This window comes from Passer domesticus, unplaced genomic scaffold (genome assembly GCF_036417665.1).
Source record: "Passer domesticus isolate bPasDom1 unplaced genomic scaffold, bPasDom1.hap1 HAP1_SCAFFOLD_122, whole genome shotgun sequence".
In the NCBI taxonomy this organism is placed as follows: domain Eukaryota; kingdom Metazoa; phylum Chordata; class Aves; order Passeriformes; family Passeridae; genus Passer; species Passer domesticus.
This window is the reverse complement of record NW_026989917.1, coordinates 148,043-157,500: the sequence shown is the minus strand read 5'-3', so window position 1 is coordinate 157,500 and position 9,458 is coordinate 148,043. Positions and strand designations below refer to the sequence as shown.

Here is a 9,458-nt window from a genome sequence, read left to right as displayed (position 1 = left end):
TTTCTTTTTTTTCTCTTTCTTTTTCCTTCTCATTTTCTTTTTCTCTTTTTCTTTTTCTTTTTCTCTTTCTTTTTCTTTTTCTCGTTCTTTTTCTTTTTCTCTTTTTCTTTTTCCTTTTCTTTTTCTCTTTTTCTTTTTCTTTTTCATTTTCATTTTCATTTTCTCTTTGTTTTTCTCCTTCAGTTTCTCTTTTTTTTTTATTTTGTTTTTATCTTTCTCTTTCCTTTTCTTTTTCTTTTTTTCTCTTTCTCTTTCTCTCTCTTTCTCTTTCTCCTTTCTTTCTTTTTCTTTTTCTCTTTCACTTTCTCTTTTTCTCTTTTTTCTCTTTCTCTTTTTCTCTTTTTCTTTTTCTTTTTCTTTTTCTCTTTCTCTTTCTCTTTCTCTTTCTCTTTCTTTTTCTTTTTCTCTTTCTTTTTTTCTCTTTCTTTTTCTCTTTCTCTTTTTCTTTTTCTCTTTCTTTTTCTCTTCTCTTCCTTTTTCTTTTTCTTTTTCTTTTTCTTTTTCTTTTTCTTTTTCTTTTTCTTTTTCTTTTTCTTTTTCTTTTTCTTTTTCTTTTTCTTTTTCTTTTTCTTTTTCTTTTTCTTTTTCTTTTTCTTTTTCTTTTTCTTTTTCTTTTTCTTTTTTCCTTATCCATTTTCTCTTCCTTTTCCATTTCCAGTTTTTTCTTTTTATCTTTTTCCATACAATTGATACTAGGATGATTGAACCTCCATTTTGAAGGATATTTATCATACATCCAACCATTCCACTGAAAAATTTTTTTCCTTCAGAGACAGAGTTCCAACTCTGTTCAAAAAGCAAATGAGAAATATCAGGCATGCCTGGAGGCCTAAATGGCAGGTTTCTGAACTGGTTAGGTGTCTGAACTGCTTAGGTTTCTGAACTGCCACTTCCCTTCTGATGCAACCAAAGCTACAGCAGATGCTGATGTGCTGCAGGGACATTTTTACAAGGGGATCTTGGTGGAAGTGGTGCCAGCAGATGGCAACGGGATTTTGTCCAGTGGCACACAGAACACGGGACAGGTGAGAAAGACAGAGGGATCAGTCAGTATTTGCTCCTTACCATGCCAGAAGTTTCTTTCCAGTAAGGAGCTTCTCCTTCCACCATTTCAATGCCCACGATTCCAAAAGACCATATGTCCACTTTGGGGCCATATGGTTGACCTGTCACCACTTCAGGCGCCATCCACACAGAAGTGCTGGCCACGGAGCTCTGTCTACTCTGCTCAGGAGTGAGCTGAGCAAAGAGGCCAAAGTCAGCTGTGGAGAAAACAAAAAACCATCAAAGCCAGCTCCATTTAGGAAACTAAGCAAAAAAATTCCCCACTCTCAGTCTAAGAATGCACTGTGTCATCTGCTGGAAATCTGTCCCTGCTCTATTTCCTCAGGGCTTTAGCCAAGTGTTAGAAATATGGTTAGTAATTTGTGGAAATAAAAAATGTATGAAATATATATGTGTAAAATAAACGGCCGGTACACATCTTCCCCAGGATGGCGAAACCACGGTAGATGGGCAGAGTGGCGTCACCACATTTACATGCGAAATACAACCTGGGCTGCACAGGAGATGGGCATTCACAGAAGCATGCACCCAGTGACGCCCAAGCGATGATGGCCCGGACGAGGTACCTATCTGAGATGACCAAAGCCATCAACACCTTCCATCTGAATGCCAGATTCCAGGAATCAAGGAAACATATTATTCTATTCCCAGATGAAGGTTTTGTGCAGCCCGAACCGAAGAATGAAACCAACTTGAATATGCAGAACTTAGAAGGAGACAAAGAGACTCTGCCGCGGGCAAAATAAATCGTATAAGAACTGCTACCTTGGAGCAGCCAGTGTGGACGAGGAGAATTTGGTGCTAGCGAGACCAATCTCACGTCCATCCGGCTCACCTCCCGGGGGTGGTACGCTGTCCGATTGATTGGTGGCTGTCGGGAATGTATTACGGTCGCGAAATAAATTTTATTTTTAATTTTTTTATCAAAATTGGCCATTTTTCATTTTTCATTTATAACACAAGGAAATAAGGAATTGTCCATTTCAAAAAAACCTCATCATTTTTTTACACTACCTCCAGCAGTGGATTTTTTATCTGAAGCTTTAGACTTGTAGCTCCCTCCCTCTTGAAAGGACACACACAAGCCAATGCCACTGTTGACTGCTTGTGGTTCCTTGTCATACCTCTGTGCACATTGCAACCATGTCACCAGCTCACAGAGGGGTCCCTGCACTGTCACCAGCACCATTTCTGGGGAGCTGGCAGTCACTCCAAGCAGCCCCACACCCACATCCCTGGAATGCTGCACCTGACCAAGAATACACTGACCCAGCTTGACAGAGCCGTCGGTTCTGAGAAGGATGTTGCAGCTCTTCAGACCTCGGTGGATCATGTGGTTGGAGTGAAGAAAATCCAGTCCTTGCAGGCACTGAGAGAGAAAACAGAAACAGGAGAGCAAAACTAAGTGATGTGATTTCATTACAAAAGAAAGGAAACCGCTCTAAAAGATTCCCTTTCCCCAGGGGAATGGGGAGTAATGGCAGAAGACAGTGCCACTGAGAGGAAGAGCTTGTTGCAACACTTGCAGAGCAGGACCTTTCTAAAGAAAGGCATGTCAGCCTTTGAAAGAGCAACAGCACCTGCTGTTGTAGACTGTCCCCTGCAAACCAGCCAGGATGACTGCTGCTGCAGGGGATGTGCTCTCTCCAGACAAGGGTTTGCCAAGAAATAAAAAGCCCCTGCAGTGTGAAGTGGATCACTTTTGGGTGGGAGGCTACATGACAAAGGTTTTATTGCTGGCCTCAGCACAGACTTGGAAGTATCACATCAGTCACCTTCCTGCAGCAAACACTAATTTGTGTGACTACTATACTTTTCAGTTGAGGACTGTGAGAAATTAGTCTCTTTTTCTTAGCCATTAGTTTCAAATCCTGCCCCCAGCACCTTTGCTTTTACAGGCAAGAAATGCAGTGCAGACAGGCTTGAGGTAAAGGTTTAGAGAGGCAAGGTGGGGAACAGCAAATACAAATATGAGACAGAGCGAGCATACAACAGCAGGAGATAAGAGTACAGGAACACAGTACAGTGAGTGTAGGGGCACTGGCAGGCATTTCACTTGAGATGCTTTTGCTTGCCCATTGCATAGCAGCAACACACAAACAAAGCATTATGCATGAAATCACTCCCGTTCCAAGCCCCTGTTTCCCAGACAATCCTGCCCAAGCCCTCGGCAGCACAGATGGGATTGCTGACCTCCCGACTGACGGCTGCAATCTCTCTTTCAGACATGTGAGTCTCACTGATGACATCGCTCAGGGCACCTCCATCCATGTACTCCATAACCAGCCAGAGTTCATCACCCAGAAGGTAGCTGAAAGAAGGAAACAAGGGCATGGAGATAAACATGCATGGCAGCGTTGCTGTTTGGAAACAACAATGGTTGTTTCCAGGTGCCTTTGTGATGTGGACAGAATAAAAGGAATAGACATTCCCTCTCAGCTCTGCATTGTTTGCAATCTGTTCAGTCTCAAGAAGAAAGGCACAGCTGTGAAAAAGGAGATGGCTTAGATGGCCAGCAAGCAAAAAGTGCAGTTTAGTAAAAGCTCAGATAAAAAACCTGTCACACATGCTATTTCTGGAAATAAACACCTAGTCTTCCTGGCATGCACAGCAATGGAAAAGGGACAACAATCCAAGGGAAATCCTCTATAGATGGTTTATCAGAACTTAAAAGGTGCTGAAAAAAATTTGAAAAAATTAAGCCTCAAAAGAATGTGGAGGCAGTGAACATACAGGGTATTGAATTGGTAAAGTAGGGCTGACCCATGTTTTGAAAAATTTTCAAACTGTGTTTGCCAGGGTAGATTAATGCAGACAAAATGCACTCTCTTTCCATCCACTGGAGATAAGTAGAGCAATAATAATTAAACAATATTTAACAGCTCTATTTTCTGCCAGTGACCAAAGTGGGTTTTTAACTGTAAACAAAAGTAGTCTGTAAACAAATGTTGCAGGGATAAAACAACAACCACTCACCTCTTTAAACAATTCACAATGTTTAGGTGCTTATTAATTTTCATGACCATGAGTTCCTCAAAGGTTACTTTCCTTCTGATCAGTTCTTGAAGATTTATTTTTTTTATGGCCACCTAAAATGATGTTGAAAATCAGTAACAGTAAAAATTGGTTTTATGAGAACAACTTCTCACATGGAGTAAGTGATTTTGGATGACTCAGCCAAACTGCACCAAACTGCCTTGTGATTAGACTTGTTAATGGGAACAGACATTCCAACAGCCCACGTCTCTGCTGCCTTGGGGGCCAGTTACAGGACATGTGGGGCCACTGATGTTTTGCCTTGACCATTTGGTAACAATTATGTCTCAACCATCACCCACAAAGCTCTGACCACACTCTCTGCTACTTTGGATGGGATTCAGAAGAAGTAATCCAGGCCTTGATACTCTGTGGATACATCCTGGGCTATGGGCAGAGCTTAGGTTTTTAGGGACGCCTTGCAGATCTCTCCCTACGTGCAGCTCCCAAGTGCAGCACTGCAGGTGGCTAAGGAACTACCAGGAACTTTCAGATGTATTTGCTGGCAGCCAGAAATGAGAATTCAGGACTCTGAAGCTGTAGCCCCAAAGGGCAGTGAGGTGCTCTAAGGCACCACCTTTGTTTTAGCCATGGAGGGCGAGTGAGCGCGTCCTTCTCTGAAAGGAACCGCTGGCCTCCGTGCCTTCCTTCTGGCAGCTGAGAAGGACAAAGCCCCAAATGTATTTTGCAGGCTGGCACCAGTCTGTGCTTCTTGTGCCTTTTCAGCACAGCTCTATCCAAAGCTCCAGCCCCAGCTCACAGCAGAGGGGAAAGCCCTCGAGTGCAGCAGAGTCTGCGGCAGCTGTTGACATTTACCTCTCCTCCTGTGGCAGTGTCGAGTGCTTTACAAACATCTCCAAAAGTCCTAGAAACAAAACAGCAGCAAAGAAAGGAGAAGTCATTTAGATCTTGCAGTGAAAGCCAACCCACACAGGAGATCTCAGCTGTAAATGCCTAAGGCCTGCAGGATGCTGGAAACATGGAGACGTCTTTGACAATGCCTTCTGACCACATTTACAAATTCTGATCAGCACTGACAATCTAAGCCTAGTGTCTGAACACGTTGGTAGCTTGTCTGAATTCACACGATAGCTATTCCACCAGCAAAAAACCTGGTGCATAGTTTTGTAAAATCAACATTGCTTGGACTCACCCCCTGCCAATATATTCCAGATTAGTGTATTTCATCATGGGATTTTCCATCTTCACCATTCTCCCTGGGGGAAACAAAATGCAAAATGCTCACTTGAAAGCAGAGATCCTGCTTTCTAGGGGATACAAAATGTAGTCCCACTGCCTGGGGCTCTGAGCCCTCCCTTTGTGGACAGATGGCTAACAAGAACAGGAACAGGAACAACAACAAGAAAGCAGATGTTCTGCAGCACAAGTGGCTGGCACAGACACTGATTTTCTAGCATCCTTTGAAGAGAGAGACCTCTTGACAGTGGACACACAGGGAAGCACAGGGAGACAGATTCAGAGGAGACAGAGACCAGAAGAAAACAGATACCAAGGCAAGAAAGTTTGTCATCTACAAACATTAAGGAGACTTTGAACTAATAGTGCCTTTGTTTGCTTGAGAAAAAGCACTGTGAGGTTCAACAAAAGATTTCCTACTTGCTAAGATTAAATGCACCTTGACATCTAGAATCAATTCCTCTGAATAGATGCCAATTTCACAACAGGAGGAATATTGCAAGTGTTCTCATCTTTTCCACCTTGCAGCAGTTTACCAGAAGAATGCCTCTGTGTTTGTAAACCAGAGCAGCTCATGCTATAACCAATCCCGATGGGACTTTCAACATCAGCACCCTCACCCTTTATGAGCAGGCTGAGCTCAAAATCACCCTGGCCTGTGCCCCTGTGAAGAACCACACTGCTTCTCTTCACCCTGACAGCGCGGATCAGTCGCTCCCATTGCACTCCCCCTCTGGGCACTGCACACATCCCCATCTTCCCAACTCGGCACGGCGGGCACGGGCAGAGAGGACAGCAGTGCTCCTGAGGCGCCAGCGTGACACAGACAGCTGCCAGAGGAGATGCTGACCCTCTCCTGAGGCCAGGCCGTGCGATGCAGAAGCCGGCCCAGACGAGGGGCTGCTGCCCCAGGCAGCTCCGTGCTGCAGTGCTGGGCAGCAGCAGGACTCTCCCAGCTAAGGAAGGCTCCAGCCTCTGCAGTCCCACCAGCCCTCAGGGACAGGGCAGCTACCACAACAAGGCTGGCAAAGCCCAAGCAGGAGCACTGACAAGCAGTGGGAAGAAGCCACAGGCAGCCTGAGCCCTGTACAAGCTGTTGCCCCCATTCAGGACACAACAGGATGGGCTTTGAGATCAGACACAGCGAGGTGCAGATCAATGGCCTTCTTGTCCCAACAGGTGATGGTAGACCCAGAATCCACTGGGCTCTGCTCTCAGCCCCACCAGGTCTTATCTGAGAGCACAGCACTGGCAGCTGTTATGGACAAGAAGCAGATTAAATGCCTTGTGCTGCAGAATCACAAAGGACTTGATGTGTTTTCTGAGAGACTGATGTGAGGTGGGCTTCTGCCCATGGCTAGTCACTCAAGCAGTCACAGCCTTCTGCTGATGCAGGAACAATCCCTGCTTCTGCCTTCAGCCCAGAGGGAAGCCCAGTCTAAGCTGCCCTCAGAGGCAGCAGGAACAGCCAGGCGCTCTCTCGCTGCCTCAAAGCACTGCCAGCACTTCCCGTGGGCAGTCCTAAATGTCCTTGTGACACCAAACTGAGGAGGACCCTTTGGTACAGCTATGCTGACACGTGCACACAATACACTGTTGCTCAGACAAGAAAGACAGCAGACGTACTCCATTGCTGCAGGGAGTCATCCTCGATCCGCTGTTGCTGAGCGGCAGCTGGGTCAGCGCAGGAGGTGAACCAAGTGCCCCAGCTCCACTTCTCCAGCTGGAGAGCAAAGGCTCCTTGGGATGCTGCTGCTGCTGCTGCTGCTGAAGCAGCTGCTTCAGTGAGAAGGCCACTGCAGATCTGAGACAAGAAATGAGTTTGTGTCAGGAAAGTGGCCGGCAGAGATTGCCCTGAGATCCCATTTCAAATGCAAGCCCTTAGGAAAGCTGCTGTCAGCCACATGCAGAGCTCTTCAACTAGATTGGTTTGGCTGTCCGCTTGTGAAACCAAATGGTCAAAACCAAAGGTTGGTTTAACTCGAGTTCATGGCCAGTTTCATGTTCTGAAGGATGACTGCAGCAATGACCGCTCTACATCCTCCCAAGGACTCCTTTCCCCCTCTTAGGCTGCAGGCACATTGCAGCTCCTCGTTCTAATGTTTTTACCTCCCGGTCTTGATTTGTCTTTTCCTGCACCATCCTGGGGATGTGCTTATCCTGCAGCATCTCTGGTTGGTTTGGTTCCTGGGCCTCACTCCAGTCTTGGGTCTCTTGGTCTCCTGTCATTTGCTGGAACTCTTCAAAGGCTTCCAGGTAGGATGTCAACACATGCACCTCAAGTCAAAGAGAACAAAGCAGTCAGAGACTACAGCTTCTCCCTGTCAGCCAGGAGTCATCCACTGTGAGGAAAGGGAAAGAACAGGACAGGAGCAGATTCACAAGGGATACAGATAGCCTGTGGCTTGTATTCAAATCTATCTGAGTGATCATGTACACCTGCAAAAACCCCAAGAAACAAGGGGACCTGGAAGAAGTCACCAGGACTTTTTTTGGATGACTTCTGAGCAAGATGTAAAAAGGACTAATCCCACTGTCCAAGTCAAGAGCTGAGATTCAGCAGACCAGGAAGTGTCCTTCAGAGCAGCTGTGATAGAGGCCTCAGCAGGGTGGCATTTAAGAGGCATCACCCCACCCCTCCCCTGCTGGGCAGAGGAAAGGCAAGAATGGCAGAAAGCACCAGTTTGGTGACTGCAGAGGCTATTGCTATTTCACTCACTTTCGCATCTAGAGTCATTTTCTCCTGAAGGAGGAGTTTAAATTTCTTTATGATGATTTCAAGAATTTCTTCTGGCCTCTTCTTCCTTGCCTTGTTCCTAGCCTCAGTTTCCTGCAGCTCTGCCAGCATCTGTTTGTAAAGGTTCTGTAGAGAACAAGAGAGAGGATGCCTCATGAGTGGAGTGGCTGCCACTATTTCTGGTTTTGTTGATCGCTCCTGTGCTGATGGAGATGAATCGCCTCTTGAATTCTTCTCATCTCATCTTTGTTCCTCCTCTTCAATACCGTGATGGCACTCTGAGCTTTGGGCAGCTCTGCTTGTGGTCTGCCTTGATGTTCTGTACATACAAATGCACAGCAAGTGAGAATCCTGAGCCAGAGCCTGCTCCCTCTATTCCTGCGCTTGGCACGTGGCCAAGGTGAGGTTTTGTGGGATGCTGCTGTATCCATGGGAGAGGGCTCGGCCCCCTCCTGCCCTGGCGCCTGGCGGGCTCCAGCCTCCCCCTGGCATTGGCACAGGGACACGGGTCCTGTGCCCTGGGCTCTGGTGCCACCTGCGGCTCTCTGCTGCTCTCCAGGCCTCTGGCGAAGCCCTGCTTTGTGTGGCACGCTGACTGAGGAGGACGGACCTGGAGGAGCTGCGGATGAAGTTCGCCCAGAGCCTGGTAAGGACAGCCCAGCAGCGCCAGCCGCAGGCTGGAGAAGCCCCCTGGCCCCGGTACTCGGCGTGGGGGGCTGGCAGCTGTGTCCCTGCCCAGCGCCGCACCCGGGGCCGCCAGCCTGCGCCCCGCACACCACTCCCTGCCCTGGGCCGTGCGGGGCGGCTCGGCCCCTGCCGGGCTCGGGCAGCGCCCGGCCGAGGGGCAGAGCCCGCGCCAGGCCTTTCCTCCCAGCGCTCCCCGCAGCTGTTTCAGGAGCAGAGCCCAGCGGCCGAGCACCTGCGCTGCGCCCTGCCGCGCCTGCAGAGCCCGCAGAGGTCCCTGCCAGAGACGGCTGTCAGCATCATGGGTGAGCCACGAGCCCGGCGTCCCTCCCCGCCTCCCGGCCCGGCTGCTGCCCCGGCAGCCGGAGCCGAGCCCTCCCCGGGGCGGCAGCGTGCGGCAGGGGCCCGGCCTGAGCCCTGCCCGGGGAGGAGGGCGTGCGGCCCCGGGGCTGGCAGCGCCCGTGTCGGGCAGCTTTGCCGCCTGGGGCTGCCACCTGTGCCTCTGTGTTGCCAGGGGTGGCCGGAGCGCTCATGACGGGGCAGAAGGAGGAGCTCCAGGTCCTCACTGAGGGTGAGTGAGGGCAGCCGCGGGCCAGCGGGGACCGCCGGGGGCAGCTGCACATGCCGGCCCCGCAGCTACAGTCCGTGCCCGGGCTGCCCAGGGCTCTGCTCCCTGTGCGGACCAGGGGCAGCGGGGGCAGAGCCCGGAGAGCTTTCAGGGGCACGTGGGGGATCCGTG

The 9,458-nt window shown here is 49.0% G+C and overlaps 1 long non-coding RNA gene across 1 annotated transcript; it reads right to left on the bottom strand.

The window, feature by feature from the left end:
• Positions 1–4,915: 4,915 nt before the first annotated feature.
• Positions 4,916–8,114, bottom strand: LOC135291805 (uncharacterized). Its single transcript, XR_010354503.1, has 4 exons — positions 8,018–8,114; positions 6,925–7,575; positions 5,255–5,318; positions 4,916–4,966 (listed from the first exon to the last, which is right to left on the bottom strand). It is a non-coding gene; the product is annotated as an uncharacterized LOC135291805 (long non-coding RNA).
• Positions 8,115–9,458: the final 1,344 nt, after the last annotated feature.